A 23,211-nucleotide genomic window follows, 5' to 3' on the forward strand; every position below is an offset into this window, starting at 1 on the left:
GGGAGTCTCTTTGGCTGCCCAGGAACGCAGGCAGGCAGCTGAGGATGACCAGCCTGTGCTCACACACAGTGTCACATGGAGAAGCCTAGGAGTGCGTTCCAGCCCATGCCTCCTGCCTAGCTGGCCCATTTCAGTAACGCAAGCTCTTTTCCTGCCAGCACAAAGTGAAGGACTTGCCTGGAAGTATTGTTTTTAGAATTATCAGTATTACCTGTAGGCCTGGCTAGCGATCAATTAAAACAGACACTTGTTATATTTTAAAATAGCCTTAGTTAACCTGGGCTAGGGCAGATATCAATCCTCTAAACTACCTCCCATAGTGGCGCAGGCATGGGATCCCTGCTCCAATCCCATGCCATCTGCTTCTACTAACTTCTATCAAGCTACCTCCCATCCCTAATCCCAAATACTTGCTCATGTTCTTCATCTGGGCTGGATCCTCCATCCACACTGCCGGCCATGTGCTTCTCCTCCAGCTAACCCATGGCGGCCTTCCTCTCTTCCCCTCAGGTCTCTCTCCTTTCCCCTCCTCTTCTTCCCAGAATTCCTCTCTCTTTCTCCTAGCTCCACCTATCACCTTTTCCCAGCCCAGGTGGGATGACTTTTTATTAAGCAGAAGGTAAGTTACAGAACTGGTAAGCAGGAATTAGCATCAAAGTACCTCACACCAGCCCCCTACATGGAAGAGTCTCCAAAGTCAGAGGAGCATTATTTCTGGTTCCAGGCTCTTGGTCACTTTAGCTTCACCAAAGAAAAGGCCCTAAAAGAAATGTAAAAGACTTTCCAATTAGAATCTTATACAGTTCACAGGAATCACTTGGTGTTTCAGGGCTGGGGGGATAGAAATTCCCTTTGTCCTGGTAGAAAACAAACACGATAGACAATGGTACAGGCCAAGTGCTATTCAGGGAGAACCTGCTTCTGCCCTCTGTTGATCTGCAAACTGACACTTTCTGGATCCCAAGGAAAGAAAAATAGGGCTTGGAGTGATTGTCTCGGTGGTTAAGAGTATAAGCTGCCCTTTCAAAGGACCTGGGTTTAGGTCTCAGCACCCAGAGGATGGCTCACAACCATCTTTAACTGGAGTTCCAGGAGATCCAATGCCCTCTTCTGCCCTCCACAGGCACCAGTTGCAACACACACACACACACACACACACACACACACACACACACACACACACAGAGAGAGAGAGAGAGAGAGAGAGAGAGAGAGAGAGAGAGAGAGAGACAGAGACAGAGACAGAGACAGAGACAGAGACAGAGAGACAGAGAGACAGAGGCACAGAGAGAGAGAGAAAGAGATTCTCCTTGCCTCCACTATCAGAATGACCCGGAAGTTATGGGTATCAGCATTTTGAGGCCTGTCATGTTTCATTAGTTTTGGCTCTGGTGTCACTCAGATTCGCCCCTCTGGCAATTAATATATTTTTTAACACATAAGAGGCTTTATTAAATACTGGTGAGGTCCATACTTGAGATGCATGCTAAAAATATGGTGCCGAATTGCATTAGGCAGGGGCTTATAAGGGCAAAACCCAAACGTTAGTTTACAGGCGATTCTACTGGCTGCCAAAGGTACCCCTCGCCACTTTATATTTCATAACATTTGAGGCCGGCCGTGTCCTGAGGTGAGGGACTCTCCTGGTGTCTGGGAATACTGGGATCCCTTCCGTTGCTCACCCCACCACAACAGATGTACTTTTTGGCTCACCTACTGCTAGACACTTAACCCAACATCAGTGATTGGTGAGTTCTCTCACTCTCTCTCTCTCTCTCACTTGACTTAAATGCTTCTCTGAGTCTGACGAGTCTGACCATTTCGCTGGATGAGGCTTCATTTTTCCAGCATGGTCCCTGCCCCCCGCCCCCCCCCCCTTCTTGGCTTCTTTTGAAAACCCTGGTACCCGGTAAACCGTTTCTGCTCGTGCTTTTAGCACTGGCCCCTGTCTGAGCGGATGATGATTTACTAGGACAGCCTGTGCCTTCATAGTTTGCCCTTCCCTGGGTTCTCTGGGACGCCTGGGATCCAGGCTTGAGACTCCTTCTTACCTCGTCTGACGGAACTGCGTCTACACCTAGCTTCTAAATTTATCAAGTCTGGCTTCAACGTACCACCCAAGCGATCGGGGGGGGGGGGGGGACGACGACATGAAAACGTTCTCTCTTCTTTATTCCTTTTTCCTCGCCCCAAGGCCCATTTTCTTCTGCCTGGCCTCCCTCCCTCCCCATGCTGTGTCTTGCTTCTAAGCACACAACAGTTTGGAGCTGTAATGTCTACACATCTTTTCCACTGTAGGAGCAGCTCTCAAAACTACTCCTGAGGTACGTACAGATCATTTGTCTGTGAATTTGATTCCAAATTCTGTACTCTAATTCCTTCATGGGGCTCTGGTTGGGCAACATGCCCACATGACCTGCTAGCCCCTCCCTCCTCCTGCAGCCAGCCTGCACTCAACCAAGCACACACACTCTCTCCCTTCATGGAGTCAGACTTGTTCCAAGTTGGCACACCTGATTTCCAGATTCTCGCCACCACAGTCAAATGATTCCCAAATATCTTATATCTAAACTTGCTCAGCTCTACACTTACAATTCTACTTCCCCACTCTTAACCTTTTATCTCTGATTTCTTTGCACTCTGCTCTCAAAAGCAAAACAAATTTTAAGATTATGCTGTAAACTCTTATCTAAAGATTTATAATTTCTTCATGGGTATGTCATAAAACTTTATATAATCTACAGCAATATTTGGTTTTAAACTTATAATAAAAGGTTTATAAATTAAAAGTCTACACATAAGTATATATGTGATTCAGTCCTTGTTTAGGGTATATGTGCATGTAACTTAGATGCAAATATCATATACATACATATGTATACATCATGATATATATATATATATATATATATATATATATATATATATATATCAAACATGTTGACTGCATGGCTTGCAACCAGCTATGTGCCTTCACCATCTTAAGATGATCTCTTGTTATATAACAACAATTATTAAATTCCTTAGTCCTAATGAACTATCTACTTACTATTGAATGTCCTTTTAGACTAAGAAAGCAACAAGTCTCATATTTAAAATTGGTATAGATGTTTATGTGATGATAGAAATTCAAAGCTATATTTGCTACTGCAACATACTATATATGTGACTCAATTCTGGTTTAAAATATTCTTTATATGATGATGAAATTTCAAGGTTATTCAGATTTTAAAAGCTAATTTAAGATATACTTGGCCAGCACATGCTTGTTACTGATTGGCCTTGAATGCATGAATAACTGCTGTTTCTTTTTCCTGCTGCCAGCCACCTAGGTTCAATTTACCTCTGGGCTTTCTGACCACTGAATTTAATATAATAGAAAATCAAATGTTATTTAAGTATGGACAATATTTTTGATTAAGGCAGACACATGGCTGGCAGCCGTATTCGTTATGGGGTTGGGAAAAAGAGATACAGCTTCACCAGCATCTTAACTAAGGACAGGTGTACATGACATGAGCTGATCAAGAAAACAGGGCTCCAAAGGTACTTTTAAATTAGGTTAAGATTTTTGATCCCTCTCTTGTCTTAAGAACCAGGTTTAGAAAAAATAGGATTTAAAACAATGCTTGGGTAATGAGGTATTAAAGCTACACCTCCATGTATTCGTACACAATAATGTACCTTGCTGACAGCCAAACCTTGTAACATAATAGCAACCCACTTGGAATTAATTTTAGAGACATTAAGTTGTTTACACTGTTAGAAATTATGGTTATGCTGTATGTCTTCACTCTTAAAATGTCATTTTATTTTAATACTGCAAAAACACAATTGAGACATTTTAAACTTCTTTTAAAAAATATTTGGAGGTTTATAACACTACAAGGTTAAATGTAGTAGATGTAAACATGTTCTTGTTTTGATCCCAAGTGTGGGATGTGAAACAGACTTTGTGAGGGTGTAATGTGTTTGTCCACTGAAAACAGACTTGTGAGAGAACAGGTGATGTTTGTCCACTGGAAAAGGAACCACTTGTTGTGGGAATATTGTCTTTGCCAACTGATAAACATCCTAGTGTGGACTCTGAGAGAATATGTGTGTGTGTGTGTGTGTGTGTGTGTGTGTGTGTGTGTGTGTGTGTGTGTGAGTATACACATATGCCCAAAACAAGAGGCAGGGCTTTTTGGTCTTAGCTGTTCATCACTCCACTTTGAGATGCTCTTAGAGAGAACTGCTCCAGGGAACACTTTGAGGTTCCGGTTTCTGGGTGCTGCTCTGGGTTCCTGCTACTGCTCTGGGTTCCAGTGGCTGCCATTGCAGTCACCATTGCCGAGTTGCTGGTTTGCTGTTTACCGGTTCTCCTGGAATACTGTCAACTATGCCGGTGGACTCACTCCAAGGAACTGAGTCTGAAAAGGTCTACTTCTCCTGTTCCTATTAACCTCTTTTCTCTCCTATCTAGTGTAGGTGGATTGGAAGGGAGGTACAAGCATTAAAGAAGCCCAAGTAAAGTGTTTTGAAAAAGTTCAAAGCCTACAGTTAAAAATCACTGCCTTAAAAATGTGTTTATCTTTTTTTTTTTGCTAATGTTATTAAGTTATAGTTTTTTGTAAACTAAATTATACAGGAAATTGTAATGTTCTATAATGATACACCATATAAAGGTCAGACAAGTTCCTGGTCTCTTTATGGACTATGTTTACAGATTAAAAGGTTGTTTGGGTATTGAGAAGGCTCTAGCATCTTAGGAAAGCTACTAAATTATTGTAAACTGTTAAGGATAATTAAGAAATGCAAGTTGGCAGTCAATAACCTTGTAAATGATCAAACCCTTTAATGTGTTCAGAAATATATTTAAAGTCATGCTAAGTACTGATGCAATTAATATAAGATTAAGATTACTTACTCTCCTATTTTATATTTGCAAGGTCTGTCTTAGAGCAGATAATTAAAAACAAAGTTGTTTAATTCAGATATACTTAGTAGGTACTAGCCCTCAAACCTGTTAGAAACCTGATAAAGATGGCATTTAAGATGTTTAAACTTACTAAGATATACTGAGACTCACAAATCTTAACAGGCCTTCCCCCTAAGGACTCCAAGAAGATAAGGCACAATGACAAAGGGCTCCACCTGGATTTTGGTAGAATAACCCTGGGAAAGACTGAATCTGAATAAGACCTGATAGGCTGTGGTCATTTGGTCGGGGAGGACTTCCTCTTCTACCAGAGGTCTAGGGGCAGGGAATAGGATGGAAGGGGGGGAGGGTAGGAACAGGAACATAAAAGCATGAGGATAACTTTCAGGATGTAATCGGAATGTAATCTGAATAAATTATAATAAATTAAAGTTTAAAAAAAAAAAAAGACTGCCCCAATGCCTTGCCCTCTGCTAGCCCTGGCCTGAATTGTGGACAAACAGGACACTAGAGAGTTGATGGCCAGACTGTCTCTGTTCCTTGGTTTCTGCCATGGAGACCACAGGAAGCTGGAACAACTGTCTAGGTAGACTACGGACTAGTCTCTGTCATTTTAATTAGTACACAGGCCATTTAGTTTATGATTTATCCTTGTCACATCTCTGATCACACTGATGGCTAAGCTAATTGTAGCTTGACAGCTAGAGAAAAAGAGACAGCTAGCTCCTCATCCCAAGGTATCCACCACTATGTTAGTCAATCAGTCACTTCATTAGTTAGTTAAAACTTCTAGGTCTCTTACTTAAAAGGGCAAACAGGTTTGCTTTGCTCACAGGCTTCATGTTAAAAAGATAAATGGGTTTCAGATATAACGTTTTGCTATTCCTTTATCTAATGAAACTCGCTTTACAGTGACTGTGCCCGGTAATTAATCACCTGTGTCTCATGATGAGTAATTGGATAGGTTGGATAGGGAAAATTGTAAAGTTTATGTAAGGTCTGAGGATGTGAAAGCTTAAGCTGTGAAAGTCTAAGAACATATTTTAGGGTCTAAGAAGGTGTTTTAAGGTTGGTAAGTGCAAGTGAAAGCTTAAACGGTGATCGAAAGTGATTTAAAGTTTATAAAAAGGAATGAAAATGCTTCAGATTTCCTCCTATCACTTCAAAAAGTCAGAAGTTCTAACATTAATTAATGTAGTTCCGACAAACTATTAGCCTAACTCTGGCAAAGCCTTCCACTATATGAGCCACTAATACCATAGTAACAATCTCAAGATTTAAAAATTCCTTTGGTTTGTCTTTTAAGTATATACTTAAAAGTGGTTTTCATTGTGCTGAATCTATATACATCCAGTCTTCTAGAAAGAGGACAGAGTGTTAATACTTTTAACCAAAATTATTCTACTGTAGCTTTTACTAGGATGCAAAGGTGTGAGTCTACTGCCTTCTCTACAGTATGGATTTCAGTACAGATTACAGACAGTGGTGACGCTAACACATCTAAAATGTATCAAGTTTTGTAACTTAAAAAGATTCTCGTAAGCTTCAGGAAATCCACTGCACTCCACCTCTCACAAGTCAAATGGACCCCAGACAAGTAACCCTGTCAATCAACAACAACCTAAGGTGCCCTCACTACCCTGCCAAAGGGTGGGATTCTCCTCTCCCCCTTTACTTGTCTTGGGAACCCCCAACTGCCAAGACCATGGACCTAAAGGTTTCAAATAGCCACTCTCCCAAATTTTTTCCCTAACCTACCTTCTACCCTTAAGATCATATATATATATATATATATATATATATATATATTATATATATATATACACACACATATATATATCTTTTCCAGCATCCTGTCAAGTCCAGGCATTTCCTCAAACTGTGCACGCAGGAGAGCTCCAAGGCAGTTACCCACAGCTCTCCAGCCCAGCTTCTAACACTGCTTCAGCTAGGCCAGCACCTTCCTAGCCACAGATGGCCCCACAGAGCCTATTCAGCCAAGTCAAACAGCCAGCTCTTCCAGGCCAGGACTTGGCCAGCATCCCAATTTTCTTAGGGTCCCCAAGTATGACATCACCCCGGCCAGCAGGAAGTAGCCTAAAGAACACGGCACCCTCACTCCTGCCCTACCAGCTCCCATTCCTTGTCCCATATTTCTAATTAAACAACAAAGGAGGAAGGTTAGCATCCAGGTGACACTGCTGGCCTGTCCCCAGGGACCTAGCAATTGTTCTTCTCCTGACCAGGTGGGACAGGTGTGTTTGACCAGATAAAAGGACCCCACCGGACCCCAGCTCTCACTCTGTTTCTAGAATCCTCGCTCTCCATCTTTCTGTCCTCGGTGCCCTCTTTCTCTCCTTGCCTGCGCCTTCCTCTTCTCTGCCCTCAGGGTTCTGCGCCCATCTGTTGGCTTGGCAGATGTCCAGTTGTCCGCTTCTACGCCTTCTCCGGGTCCTCACGCCTCTCCCTTCCCCTACCAAGCCTCCTTCTACCAGATCTGCAGCCTATCAAAAAAAAAATCTCAGGGGCACAGCTGGCCACAGGCCCAACAAAGGCACCCCCTCCCCACATTTTACTTCATAGCACACAAGGATGCATACTGCCTGCCATTCTCCAATCAGAGGCAAGCATTATTCCTATGTACTTCCCGCCTACATGTGATCCTGTGTAATTGGGGCAACCAAGCTTGTTTACAGAAGTGAAAGCGTGTACCTTACATAAACATCAGCCCCCAGCCTTCTAGGAAGTTAACTGTCCTTGAGCTAGTGGTGCTCTTACAGGTTAGAGACGTTTTTGTTTTTATAGATCTCTTAAGTACAGATTTTAAACTTAAAACATAATGTTAGCCATCGCAGGTTAATTTTTTTTTCTTTACGCATTAAAACTACTATCACATAAGTAAGACAAGTTTTTGATTCAGACCTAAAAGTGTAGTAATAAAGCTTCACAGTTACATTAGTGTGAAAATATTTCCATTAAGTGTAAAAGGAAGGGATGTTGGGAGCCTGAATCCTCCTGTGCTACAGTCATTTCCTACAAAGCTGCAGTCCTCCTCGGTAAAATAAGCGTTTGCATTCATCACCTGGTTCCTCTACTCATGAACAAAGAACATCTGTGCATGTTTTGATGCCTTTCTGTTTAGAATAATTGTGTATTATAAGGAGGAAGAGGCACCAGATCATCACCCATTTTTTGGGTTTGTAGTTAGTCTGTTGCCTTAATAGTTGGACAGCTGGGAGAAGTTTTCAAGAAAGACAGTTTTCTTACTGCTGTTCTAAGTCCCTCTTTGGCGTTTGCATCCTCCTAGCAAACACGCTGCTTTCCTAACCCCACAGGAAACAAAAGGTGTTCTTTTCAGTTTTCTGCCCGGCTGCATACAAGCCCACACGGAGAGCGGATTTCAGGTGGCCAACACATCTTTGCTTCCCTATAGAAAAGGTAAGTCCTCCAACTCTCTGCTCTGCGATCAAAACCAAGCTGATCCCAGGAAGCTGGGGGTTGGGGGTGAGGTTTGAGTCCAGATGGCTCTCCCCTCAGAGCTGTCTGTCTCCATGGAGACAGAGGTATGCGCTACAGAAGATACTCAGCAGGTAGAGACAAGGCAGCAGGGAGCTGGTGGGAAACAGAAAAGGAGAATCTGGGTTGTAGCTGGAAGTGGGAGAATTTCCTCTCTAGCATTTTTTAAGAAGAAATAGAGAGAGGAAAGGGGAGGGGAAAGGAGGGGAGAGAGGGAAGAGGAGGGGAGTGGAAAGGGGGGAGAAAACCTCAAGCTTTAGCTGTTAATTTAATTACAGTTTCCTCTGGGTCAGAGTGTTCTGTAATCACGCGAGTGCTTATCAGTGTGGATCTGCTTGGTTTCACCCTGGCGAAGGGGCAGCAAGAAAGTAGTGGAGCAGGAGAACTGCTGCCAGCGCTCAGCAAACCATTCGCCCCGCTTTAAAGCCCCGCGAAGCCCCTGCACATGATGCAATCTGTTTGGCTCCTTTTTATTTCTAGCATCTCATTAATTTCAGAGGCGATCTCTAATCGCATCTCAGAAATTGTCAGGAATTTTTTCCCCTCTCCTTTTGTTGCTTGTTGGCAAGCAAGAACAATCTTGTAATGACACCACTCACTTCAACGTGTCTTTTCATAATGAGTCTTTAGGGGGATATGCAACTTAGGAGAATTAAGAAAACAGCCTGCTACTTCCCATAACATCAGAACCGGAGAGGCACAGTTCTGCATGCATAATACTATATGGTAATAACGTCTGCGACACATCAGGCTGTACCCTGCATAGACTGCGAGCTGAGCCGTCACTGATTCAAGCAAGTACCGAATTGCATCTGCAAATATGCACATTTTAAAATAATTAATATCATTTGTTAGCATTCCTAAGAACTGGAGAATAGAAGATAAATGAAAAACATCAAAGCGCATAGTCTCAGCCTCTGAACAGTTCTACTAATGCTTCACACGCCACGAAAGCTAGTGCCCTGAAGAGCAGAAATAGATGTGTTTTGCTACATTTTACTGTCATGAGGATTACATCTAGCCATTAGCATTGTTTCCTAAATAAAATGGAGAATACTGATGAGCAGAGGGAAAGTAAGCATGTCAATGGCATGTGCTTATCCCACACTCTCTGTCTTTTAAGACCAAGAATGGCTTTCAACCTGGGACTGGCAGAGCGGAGCTGACAGTCACTGTCACAGTAGCCAGAGGAGAAAGGCACAGATGGTCTTGAAATCCTGGGGGATACCTTTTGAAGAAACCGGCCTTTGAGTTTATTCTGGGGAAACATCGTTTCATGATACAGCAATGCGAGTCTGTCACAATGATAAAAGTTGTTGAATGCAGCTCAAACCTGCAGGCCTAGTAATTCATCTAAGTACTCCACCAACCAAAACAAAAGATACTCTAATTTTCCCTGCTCATTACCATTGGTTAGTTTAATTCATGCAATCAAAGTTGGCCCTGAATGTTTGAGCCAAAGAAAAACATCTTTATGGCCAAAACTTACCCTTTGCTCTACTTGAAGTCATATTCTTTGAGTTGACAAAAAAAAATTGAACTGTTGCAGGGTATCTTAGTTGCCAGCATTTTGGCAATTTCAACATAGCCACTAGAAATGCTTGTGCGCTGGTTTTGAGATGGACATGGACTTTCAGTTCATGTGAGTAAATACCAAGAAGTATTACTGACGGATCCTATCTAACAGTACTCTTAGTTTTGTAATAAATTTCCAGAATTGTTTTATTACAAGGGAATCACTAAGATTTGCCAAGTCTCAAAGAAGCCCAAGACAAGTCTTGCTCAGTACCTCTGGTGGCCCCTCTCAGCATTTCTCACCCGCCCCCTACCCTAACCTCTCTAGCCCAGGGGCAAGCCTTCACTACACTTCCCCAGGCTTCTCTTTTTCCTATATAACCCAGCCATTTTGGCCTCTCTTTCCCTCTTTCTCTCTCTCTCTCTCTCTCTCTCTCTCTCTCTCTCTCTCTCTCTCTCTCTCTGCCCCCCTCTCTCTCTCCCCGCCCTGGCTGGCTTTTTCTTGGGCTCTTTGTTCTCCCTCTTCTTCTCTATCTCTTCTCTTCTTCTCTCATTCTCCCCCTTTCTCTCCTTTCATGGCCTGGTCCAGCCTGGACCCTTCCAGATGCTCTACCTGAGCCCTCCCTCATCCATACCTAGAAGTGATCATGTCCTTAATTTCATTTAAGATTCAGACATAACTTTAATATGAACTGTCTCCTTGGTTGCTGGTGCGATTTTGAGAGGTTGTGAAAGCTTTGGAAGGTGCAACCTGCTTGGAGGAAGTACATCATGGTGAGTGGTGGTGGTGGAGGGGTTGAAGCCTACGTGGAGAAAGTAGGTCACCACAGGGGATGGGATTGGCGGTGGGGGAGGCTAGGAGTGCATTACCAGACTCTTTTTCACACCTTTTATTTTCTGTACAGAAGAGTCAACAGCTGCCATGATGCTCCACCCTAGCTCATTGGATCAAGAAATCATAAATCTTTTTGAAATCATGAGCCAAAACACCTCCTTTCCCTTCTAACTTGTTTCTACAGGTACTTTGATCATAGCAATGAAAAGCTATCTAATATTTAAAAACTTACTATAAAAGAAAATATTAGGAACCCCCTCAATATTTTGGCTTTATACCATATAGTCAAACTCTAGAGAATTTTAAACATGTAGAATTGTAACTTGGAATTTCCCTATAGGAGAGATGTTGGCCACTGAGGGGAGAGAGTTTAAGCAGTCTGTTCCCCAAGTCATTTTCTTATAAGTTACTTTAAGTGAACTCTGTGTGTCCACAGCATAGAGCAGTGGTTCCCAAACTTCCTAACAATACGACCTTTTAATTCAGGTTCTCATGCTGTGGTGCCTCCCAACCATAAAGTTATTTTTGTTGATACTTCATCACTGTAATTTTGCTACTGCTACGAATCACAATGTAAACATCTGATAATCAGGCTATCTGCTATGCAACCCCTGTGAAAGGGTTATGTGACCCCCAGAGGGGTTGTGACCTACAGGTTGAAAACCACTGTATAGAGAGAACTAAACATACAAACGTGGAGAGATTAACGTATAAGGAGATGTACCCTCTCTAATGACAACAGATACTATATTCTAGGTATAATTAAGAGAATCATATTTGTCTTAGTTACTACCACTGATTTGTTAGTGTCTGTCTCTCCCATGCCCTTGCTCATGGGTAGAGTGTGCCCTGCTCACCTTATGGATGCCTCTGCCATCAGCCTGGTTCCTGGCAGCAAAGCAGGGCTCAGTTACTTATGAATTGATGGATTTAAACAGATGAGGTTGCTGCTTGGTCTCTGCAGTTCGTGACATGGGTCACTTTGTGAATCCTGCAAAGGTGTGGGACTATTTCACATCCTTTTCCACATCCTTCAAGTCTCCAGAGAGAACTGGTACTAGACGCTGGGTCATTGAATGAGTCCTATGCTTCTCTTCAAGCCCCAGCCAGAATGTGGCAAATGCTCTTCTGAATTGCCATGCCTCTGTATCGGCAACATGAGCCTACGATTCTTTTCCCATATTCTCTGCCATAAGAACCCAGCCTTCTAGGACCTGGTACTGTCTCCTCTATAGGCATTAAGGCAGGATTTGCTGTTGCCACAGCAACCAGCCTTCTTGCAAACAAATTATTGGCTTATCCATCTGTTTCATACATTAAATAGGTTCTTTGAAGGCTGTGCTTTTGACTTTCTCAATTTTTAGTGACATGTTATTTCACTCATAATGGATGCTCATTAAATAGTTATTGAGTAAAGTCCCTAAAAGATAAATCAGTAGACGTCCTGAAAAAGCTACAAGGATGCATTAATGGTTGTTTATCTATTAAGAACACATAGGCTAACTATTAGCTGATTTGGAAAAAGCAAACAGAAGGTAGACATCATGTAACCAGCAACGAGACTTCTGTGATGGTCAGGAGTTCTCAAGCTTACACTGGGCTTGAGTTGGTCTCAGTATGGGGAACCATTTTGTTTGCTCTGCATCTCAAAGCTACACTGCTAAGAAGTGCAGCTCAAGATGTAACTACATCGTACTGAAATTATCTTCTGTCTTTTTTGCTGTCGCCATGACAATTTGCTGCTTCTAAACTCTTTTTTCAAAATGAGAAGATGAAAGGAGGGAATTTTTCCAACATCTTTTAAACTTCATCTAATTACCAGTCACATCATAAGAAAGTGTTTCTTATCAAAATGTCCTTTGGTCTATTGTACTGGATTCATTTTCTCTGTCATGTGAAAGTGCCATAAATTTTGATAGAGGACCAATTATAGTTTTCATGAGAAAATTTAGTCAGTCTTTAAAAATATCTGTATAAGACAAAGAGCTGGTACTTTCTTAGACATAGACACTGTTAGATGTGTTTGTCTTGTAATGAGGTTCTCTTTCTTCAACTTATTTTTGTTGTTTTTTTTTTTTTTCTGAATTTGAAAGCCTGAGACAGCATCGCCTCACCTGATTAATACAGAGGATTCTCATGTGCATGCCTGATGGGAAACTGTTCACACACGAAGAGGACTGGAACCTTTTATCTAACGGAACATACATAATTTCAGTTGAACGAAAGTGTGAGAATCAAAATGACCCAGCAGATTAAAAATAATTCGAAGTTAATGTCACAAATTAATCTTGGAGGTATTATAATGAATAATTTGGAGAATAATTTGGTGACTGGTTTGGAGCTTTTAAAAAACTGAATCTGGTGGAGATAAGAAAGCCAAGGCATCACTCTTTATACCCTAACCTGAATGAATGCTCTAGAAAGCAGACTTCAAATTCTATTTTTGACAATGTCAAATCCATTTTGTAAAATTGAAAAGTTCTACAAACAGCTGAACTTTAGAACATAGAAAGAATTGCTCAAGACATCATTTCTTAAGGTGACATGTGTTGGTTCCCACCTACAAAGGAAACAGAAGCCCTGTGGTTATCTTAATTGTAATGATTTTGCATAATTATTGTAATCCTTATTACTGTTGGCACATACTGATCTGACTTTGGCAAACTATAAATTTGTGAACAAGAATCAGGAGTCTGGGAGAGGAGCTTCACTTCTGATGTTCTCTCCCTGTGTTCCTATAGATCACTCCTTTTTAAATGTGTGGTTCCAATCAATGTGTTCATAAAATGAAAGACCTAAATAAAATAATCCCAATACATGTTTTGTGACTAAAGGTTAACTTTAGTTACCTCTAAAAATTGGGCATTCTTTATGAACTGGAAACTCAAACAAGCTAAATATCTGACAAAAGTGAGGAAAGAAGAATTGGCTTAAAAGACAAAAGGCAGCTCTGGAGATATAGCTCTGCATTTAAAAATATGCATTGCCCTTGTCTGGTTCTCAGCATCCATAGCAGGTGATTCACAATCACTTTTAACTCCAAGATCAAAGGATCTGATACCCTTTTCTGGCCTCCATAGATACCTACACTCATATTCACATAACCCTACATAGACAGACATATATGTATATATTATATGTATATATGTACATACTAATTATATATATAATTAATCAAAATACAAAATAAAAATATTTTTGTTAAAAAAAGAGCAACATGTATTCATATATTGTCATGTGGACATGTGTAAGTAAGATCAGAGTACAATAGAGAAAAAGGAAGAGTAAATCTGAAAGGGTAAATCCATTGCTAACTGCATGTCTACTCTAGTTAGGTTGGTAGACACTATGTCTAGGTCACAGTTTTTTTAAACTGTGGGTCTTGACTTCAAATGAGGTCTCATAACTGAACATGAGGGATACAAAAATTTGGCATGAGTAACAGGTTTCTTAAGTGCTCACAAGTAAATAAATAAATAAATAAATAAATAAATAAATAAATAAAATTCAACAGGTAATGAAGCCGGGATGTTCTGTCAGTACTGACCAGCGTAGCATCGTCATGGACTACGGCCTTGGTTAGAATACAGGACACAGATGCTTCACACTAAGCATGCTCTCTGGCCATAGAACACAAATACAACCTGCCTGAAACACCACAGATCAAATTCATGACTACACTGTGACTGGCAGAGACTTTGCTATCCGTATAAAACTTCTGCTCTTACGGAAACACACAGTTCAGTTGCAAGAATAATGACGGATGCACTGGTCCCCAATCATGCCTCATGGGTAGCAGATGAGTGCCTTTAGGTGTGTTGTAGTAGGATGATTTGTTTTTTAACATTGCTGCTGAGTTCCTCATGAGTTCTATTTAAAAAGTAATTCAATGAATTTTGTTTTGATTTGTTTTGTTTTGTTTTGTTTTTGTTTTTTTTTTTTATTTTTTATTTTTTTGAGACAGGGCTTCTCTGTGTAGCTTTGGCTGTCCTGGACTCCCTTTATAGGATTTTGGCTTGAATCGATAATCGAATTGTTAGAACACAACTCCTAACAATTTATGAATATATTTCTGCCATTTTGTTCTACATATGTATACAAAGTGGCGTTCTCAACACTGACAATTATCAATGAAAAATATTGATCAATGCTGAAAAGTACTGATGATTATCTACATCCTGCACTATTAAATCTTCAGCCAAGGGTTAATCCTCTTTTGTGTGTAACTGAATGTGTATATATGAGTGTATGGTATGTCTGAATGAGCCCATAGAGGTCAGAGGGTGACTTTGTGGGGTCTGTTCTTCCTTTTTCCTTTATGTAAGTTCCAGAAATAGAATGCTACTCCTTGGCCTTATACAACAAATCTTTTATCCACCAAGCTATCTTGTGGAGCACAAGATCTAATTCTTTATTTTAAAAATCAACAAGAATACCAATTTTATTCATATACAAACCATCTTTTATCTTTAATAAATTATAGATTATATATATATATATACACAAAATAATGTTCTAAAATTTATTTATTAATGAATTATTATTAGTAAACATTTGCTTTGGAAACTCGTTTTATGTAGTCATATTCCCAGGTCATATAAAAATTTTTCAGGCAAAAATGGTTCCCAAGTGTTTAAAATTTAAGAGGCCCTAGTCAGGATATAGAGGAGCTTAAAACCCAGATTCAGCTTGCTGGGAAAGAATTCTGTGTTCTGTCAATAATGTCTTCAATAGACTCAGGGGAGAGGGGGAGAAACATACGAGAGATAATTGCCACTTAAATTCTCAAAAGTATCCTATGTGTAGTACACATTTCTTATTCTCTTTTGAGCATGTCTAACATCTTTAGCTCTATCCCCAAATAAAAGAGCATATAATCTGTCACATACAATATAATAAAATAGAACTCTATAACCCAAGTAACTCCTCTTGGCCTTACTGCTTTATCAGTACTAGATGAAGACTGAAAACTAGTCAAAGATGAGACTATCTACATATCTTTCAATTTTTATTTTTCTGCAGTAATAGAAAACCCAATCTCACTGAGGCATGCCTATCTATAATCAATACTCATACCATATATTTTGGTCAACAATGAACATGTATAATAGTAGTCCCATAAGATTTCAATATAGCTTAGGAGAATAGACTCTCCCACGCAGGTTTGCATGGGTGTGCTCTGTAGTATTTGCACAGCAATGAGATCACCCACCGTGAGATTTTCAGAATGTTAGGCTATACATAAATGTGCTATTGCTGACTTTCTCTTGCCATTAGATGGGGTTAGGTGACTAAGTGCTGACCAATGAGCTGTGTGCAGAAGTGGTGAGCTGCTTCTACAGTGTAGCCAGGAAAGGAAGCACTACAGTTGCCTTCGACTTTTTCTTCCTTCTTTTGGTCCCAAGGCAGATCGGCTAGTCATGAGCCTAGAAGGGTGTGAAGATGAGGCAACACCCTGGAGTCACCTGAGCTACTTATATAAGAAGTCACCTCTAACAGATGCTATCTTCTACCATCCTGAGCCATTATTGAGTTAGGTTTCTGCTAGACCAGCCAGACTCTGCCATGTACAATAAAAGTTACCTGGGAGTAATGGGACTATGCATACACTCTTCATGCCTCCTTGTGGGAAATGTCACATGACTGATGAATTGGTTTCCTGTGAGCACATATTTTCCATAAGTAACAGGGGGCGAAGGAAGTAGAGAAGCCGATGCACAAAGCCTTGTATTTGGTTTGGAAAACTGTGGTCCACAGCTAAGTTAAGCCAACAGCTTGCATGTATAAACAGAAAACACTGCCACATTGCCTGGGCATTTATTGTCTGTAGCTGCTTGTCAAGTCTCAGTGGCAAAGTTAAGTTTCTCTGACAGAGAGCATGTCCCACTTTGATGGTTATTCTTGACTGTCAACTTGACTGAGCTGAGAAACAATACACTCTGAATGTTTGTGGGAATGCCTCAGAAACAAGTAGATTGTGAGGATTCTGACCTACTGAAGTGTTTAACACATTGGTAGATTCAAACTTTGAATAGATAATTGGGAGGAGATAAAACCATGGAAGTAGGAGCCTAGGGAGGAAGGAGGTCATGGGGTAGAGTGGGGATGTTGAGGTAGGGCTATACTTCATGCTAGTCCCCTCCTATCACCGCTCTCTGCTTCCTGTACACTATGGAATGAGTAACCTCTATTACACGGCCCATCCTACCATAGGCCTGTGATCAATACAGCCAAGGACCGTATTGATCAAAACCATGAATCAAAACTTTCCTCCTTTAAAGTGCCTTTATCAGATCTTTTGTCACAAGAACAGTAAAGTAACAAATACAAATCCTATAAGATTTACTAGCTAGCTATCTTAGGTAGGATTTCTACTGCTGTGAATAGACACCATGACCATGACAACTCCTATAAAGCAAACATTTAATCGAGGCTTTCTTACAGTTCAGAGGTTTAGTTCATGATCATCATGGTGGGAAAACATGGTGGTATGCAGGCAGGCATCGTGCTGGAGAGGTAGCTGGGAGTTCTACATCTGGATCAGCAGGCAGCAGGAAGTGAACTGGTGAGCTTCTCAAAGTCCATGCCCTAGTCATGTAGTTCCTCCAACAAAGCACACCTACTCCAAGGCCACACCTCCTAATATTGCCACTCTCTATAAACCAATGAAGGCTGTTTTCTTCCAAACCACCACACTCTGCAGAAAAAGGCATTGTTGGCCTTTCTCTTAAAACACAGATGCCATTCAACTGTGTGGGACTCTGGTTCCAGATACCAACTTTTCCCGGACTCCGTTTGGCATCTTGTTCATGTCCATTATTGGTGTACCCAGCATCCTTTCCATATTATATAGTTTTATTTAAATTTCCTCCTCAATCCTCACTGTGCAGGATTTCCACTGTTCCCCAGAGACATTTTTTTTTCAAGAAAAGTTGTCACATTTCCACAAGAACTGGTGAACTGCAAGGGAAATCAAGTTGTAGAAATCTGTGGTCTGAGATTCCACGTTTGACTATTAACTCTTCTCTTTCGCCATTTAATGACTAAGTTCTAAGTTCTTCTTTCTAAAGTGGAGAGTTAAGTTTCATTTCCTGACCTTGCAGTGGCCTCTTGCCATTGTTAAAGAAAATAAGTTCTAGGCCAGTATAATATACATATCAAGTTCCAGGTCAGTCAGGGCTCTGTAGTAAGACTCAGTTTTTAAAGAAGAAAATTTCAACAGAATTTTAGGTGACAACAATAAGCATGAATCTATAAAGAATATGCTACACTTATCAAAATGGCCAATAATCAAAAGTGAAAAAATAACAAATTATCATGCTTTTAGGTATAAATTTTAAATCACATCTATCAAAAAACTGCAAATCTTTCTAACAGAGAAAAGAACAATACTGGCCTTAAATGTGTCAAGCTCTGAGATTTCTTCTTTCAACCTGTGAAGAAACTTTCTGAAAACACTTGGGTCCTTAGGAAGTAATGAGCACTTTACAAAAGCAAAATCTTTCACATCTTTGAAAATAAGAAAATAAAAAGTAACTCAGTTGATACACAAACAGCAGTGAACACAGGATAAATATATTGTTCCTATATTTTAATGAATTTTTAAATGTAGATCCATTTGAGATACCCATAACTTATAACATAATTTCCTTAGCACTTGTAAGATTTGAAAATATCATTATATATACCTTAGCATTATCGAAATATGCTATATGCATTAAAGACATCATAGTCATGTTGTTCATGTTATCTCAAAACTTGCTTCCTAGGAAGATAGCTGCTAATCTACATGATCTGAAGTATTATTAACACTGGAAATGTGGCCCATGCTGATATGACAAACACCATACATATTAGGGATTTAGATAAAAACAACATAAGATATTACAAATGTTTTACAGTTTGATTACACATTGAAATATATTGGACTAGATTGTATACCATTGAAGTCAACATTTTAGCTTTTTAGCTGTTACTACTGGACAGTGCAGCCCTGGGGTATCATAAAAGATGTTTCCCATAGAGGTCACTGCCAGCTTTCAGGGTATGAGAAACAAGCCATGTCAACAACACTAGCAGTTAGAGAGATTGAGTTTTATATCAATTACATCACAGAGATTAAAAGTCATCTTTCATAATCCCAAAGAACCTAACTAGAAATGCAAGAACATAATGTCTAAAATCTATCATTCTCTTTGTTTCTCCCTCAATTTAAAATTATTGATCCCAAAGAGAAAATTTTATATATATATATGCAGTACAAGATCCATTATTTGTTATAAGCAGTGTTTCCCAATCTTCCTAATACTGTCTGACCCTTTAATACACTTCCTCATATTATGGTGACCCCCAAACATAAAATTATTTTCATTGTTACTTTGTAACTATATTTTGCTACTGCTATGAATTGTAGCATATTTTTGGAGATAGAGGTTTGCCAGAGGGGTTGAAATTTACAAGGTGAGAGCCTCTGGTTATAAGAGAATCACTGGATAGCCAAGTGCAGCTGGATCAGAGAAACAAAGTGTTCCAGCAAATCAAGACAGCCATACCCCGACCCAACTGGACCAAAAGAATCAGTGCAAAGAGTAAGGCTTCCGATCCTTACACATCTCTGAAGATAAAATCTGTTGCCCTTTTACGACCAGCGCAGGTCAGAGTAGAACAAGTCTCCAACAAAAAGCCATGGCCACCTCTCAAGATTCTGACATGCTTGGTCCTCTACAGATGATTGGCACAATCTCACTCAGCTAGGAACCTTAAAAGAGAAATCTAAGAGTGTGTCTCCTTGCTGAAGGAGTTCAAAAATTCTAACAGGCTTTCTAGGCTACTAGGTTTTTCTTTCTTTTTTTTATTTTAAGTAGACATATTGTCTACTTAAAGTAGACAATTATGAAATTGAAGTATAAAGCTGAATGTTCCCATAGTTACAACAGTTCACACATTATCAATTGCAAATCTTTTTATTTTATTATTTTATTTTATTAATTTATTCTTATTATATCTCAATGGTTATCCCATCCCTTGTATCCTCCCATTCCTCCCTCCCTCCCATTTCCCTCCTCTATAAAGAGGCAATGGAAGAAACTCATAGTTTTTCTGTCTTGTAGTATGTCACATAACAGAGTGGCAAGTAACAGCTCTCGGCATGCCCTGAATAACAATATTGTGCTGTCCCATTTGTCTCAGTGGCTTATGCAGGACACAGACACTTGACCCAGAAAAAGGCTGTCCTTTGGATTTCCACCTAAGACCCATGTGAAAGTTACCTACCACTGTTCCTTAAGTGTCAAGTGTCGCGGACCGTCTTAGTTGGGTATAAGTTTTGGGGGTTGGCAGTTTTTGAAGCGTCGGTGGGCAGAAGATAGGCCAGTGAAAAACAAGCCAACATAGGGGAAGGTTTAAGTTTGAGTGTATTTTGTAGGCAAATGAGTCAGGTTCTTATACACATCTCTTGAAATGGGTGGGGTTTTTTTTTGTGGTACACATTTTTTTAATACAATTTAAAATACAGGATGTAGTATAAGAATGTCATCAATCTTGAACAATCATTTATAAGTTATTAGATTGGTATCAGTGTATATGCCCTCTTTATCAAAGGTCAATGTTTTTTTTTTATTATGTTAAACATCTGTGAGTTAGGACAGTTTTGTTTTTTTAAGTTTTTTGTCACTATCTGGAGTTTACTTAAACTTTTTATTTGTAAGTTATAATATGAACTATTTACTAGTGACTAATTTTTAGCTATGTTTTTATTAACAAATGGAATGGAACTCAGTGGTAAACTTGTCTGAATGACCCTTGGCTGTAGTTTTAAGTTAAGGGTCTCTTGGTAACACAGTTAAATCTGAAAAGTTTTTTTGATAAGAAAGTAAAAACAAAAACAGAAAAAGAAAACAGTCAGAAGAACAGTTAGGATGTTTAAAAAAAAACAATGAGTGCTGTAATCAATTACTCCTGGCAGAAACATCAGACCCATTTCCAGGAGGCTCTCCCTTGGGTAGGGGTCGTCACTTCGGGTTCCATGGTAACCCAGACTCCACTGGAGGGGTCGTGACAGTCAAGTACTGCCAAGAATGAAAGTTCTATGACACTCCACTGGTTTTTACCTTTACCTAAACCAATGAAAAATTCTGAAGTCCAAGCTAGATCAATCAGACAGCTAAAGGAGATCAAGGGGATACATATAGGAAAGGAAGAAGTTAAAGTTTCACTATTTGCAGGTGATATGATAATATACATCAGCGATCGCCAAAAGTCAACCAAAGAACTCCTACAGCTGATAAACAGCTTCAGCAAAGTGGCAGGATACAAAATTAACACGAAAAAGTCAGTAGCCCTCCTGTATACAGATGACAAAAGGGCAGAGAAAGAAATTAGGGAAACCACTCCCTTCACAATAGCCTCATTTCTTTTTATTTTCTTTTTTATTTTATGTACACTGGTGTTTGGCTACATGTATGTCTGTGTGAGAGTGTCAGATGACTTGAAATAGGAGTTACAGGTAGCTGTGAGCTTCCATTTGGGGACTGGGAATTGAACCCAGGTCCTCTGGAGGAACAGTTAGTTCAGTGCACTTAACCACTGAGCCGTCTCTCAAGCCCCTTGTTCCCATTTCTAACAGATGGCCCGCAGTTCAGCTCCCAGGAATAGGAATGCCTAAAAGGTTATATGTAATTCTTTAATTGATCATATATTTTAGATACATTTACACATTGTATAATTTATTTAAAGGTTCTTCACTTTGATATAGTTAGAAAAATATCATAAAGGTTGGAATGTTGCTTCTCAGTTGTTGGGGTCTTGGGGCCAAAAGAAGCAATCTCCTTCCAAACTTAAAAACTTAAAGACATCAAGGAAGACAAAATGGCATTTCCTTCCTTTATTTAGTGTTAACTGACATTATAACTAGTGTGTTCATAGAATGCTAGTAAAGAGAGTATTCCATTACTATTCTGTTGTTGTAAAGGTAGGATAAGGTGGTCATATATTACATTCTAGATGTGGATATTAATATTGGATAGTTTTTTTTTTGCTTTTTTATTTAAAAAAGAAATTGTAATAAGATAAAACAAAAATTAACACATCAGAATTGGGCAAAACAAACAAACATAAGAAAATTATTCAAGAGAAAGCACAAGAATCAGAGACCCACTCGTTCCCAACTCAGAAATCCCATAAAAACACTAAACTGGAAACCATACCATGTATGCAGGGGACCTGGAACAGACCTGTGCCTGCTGCCTCAATCTCTTTATTCATATGAACTTTGATCATATTGATTTAGAGGCTGGTGTCCTCTATCCCCTTTGGGTCTTATATTTCTTTCTGCCTCCTCTTTCATGGGGTTTCCTGAGCCCTGAGAGGGGGGGATGTGATAGAGATATCCCATTTAGGGCAGAGTGTTATCAAGTCTCTCACTCTCTACGTAATGTCTGCCTGTGTGTCTTTATATTTGTTCCCATATGCTGTAGGTAGACACTTCTCTGATGATGGCTGAGAAAGGCACTGATCTATGAGTGTGGCAAAATGTGATTAGGAGTCACCTTATTGTTATAGTTTATTGGTTTGTTTTGGTTGGTTGGTTTTGTTTTTGTTTTTCAGAGCAGTAGTATTTGGTTTTCCCCTGAGAACTTGCACTATCTAGTCTCAGGTTCTTGGTTACCCAATCTATGCCAGATATGGGTTCTATCACATGGACTGTGCCTTAAGTCAAATCAGATATTGGTTGTTACTCCCATAAGCTTTGTGCCACTATTGCATTAGCATATCTTTCAGGCAGGACATTGGTAGCATGCAGAGTACCTCACTAGACTAAAAACACCAGAAGATAGAAGTAAAGACTCTGTGTAGGCACAAGCTGGACTTCTCCATGCTCAATAATTTTGTCTAGGTGTTGTCTTTAGCAATGAGGCCTTGCTGTCAGTTTGTGGAAAGCAACCTATGGTCTTAGCAATAGCCTTGTGTAAGGGCAGTGTGAGAGAAGAAATGAGAGAGAGAGAGAGAGAGAGAGAGAGAGAGAGAGAGAGAGAGAGAGAGAGAATTGGACGGCAGCTATTACAACTGATTTATAAGACTTTGCCTAATCTAATGTTCCCCAGAAATAGATGACATAATCTTTATTATGTTGAGCTATGATCCTTCTTTTCCAGTTTTTTCAGGGTGTCTATCAAAATGGTATCATGAGGGTCTGGATAGATTGCTCAATGATTAAGAACCCTGATGTTCTTCCAAAGAATACAGGTTCAACTCTCAGCACAACCAAGGTGGCTCACAAGAATCCATAACTCCATTCCTAGGGATTACTGTTAGGGTCTGAAACATGCTAAAGAATAGACGCCAGACTCAAATAGTATGCAAGCAGCAAAAAGCATTTATTCTGCAGAAATCCAGCATGTGGGAGTCACCACTTAGATAAAATGGC

At 39.9% G+C, this 23,211-nt stretch overlaps 2 long non-coding RNA genes across 2 annotated transcripts; both read left to right on the forward strand.

Moving 5' to 3' along the window:
- The first annotated feature begins 1,875 nt into the window (after positions 1-1,875).
- Positions 1,876-10,277, forward strand: LOC311590180. The gene is made up of 3 exons (XR_014776797.1): positions 1,876-2,324; positions 8,257-8,359; positions 9,561-10,277. It is a non-coding gene; the product is annotated as an uncharacterized lncRNA (long non-coding RNA).
- A 342-nt stretch (positions 10,278-10,619) lies between these two features.
- On the forward strand, positions 10,620-13,608 carry LOC311590179. Its single transcript, XR_014776796.1, has 3 exons — positions 10,620-10,726; positions 10,858-10,971; positions 12,881-13,608. It is a non-coding gene; the product is annotated as an uncharacterized lncRNA (long non-coding RNA).
- Positions 13,609-23,211: the final 9,603 nt, after the last annotated feature.

The sequence above is a fragment of the Acomys minous genome, assembly GCF_964271855.1.
Source record: "Acomys minous genome assembly, chromosome: 19".
NCBI lineage: Eukaryota > Metazoa > Chordata > Mammalia > Rodentia > Muridae > Acomys > Acomys minous.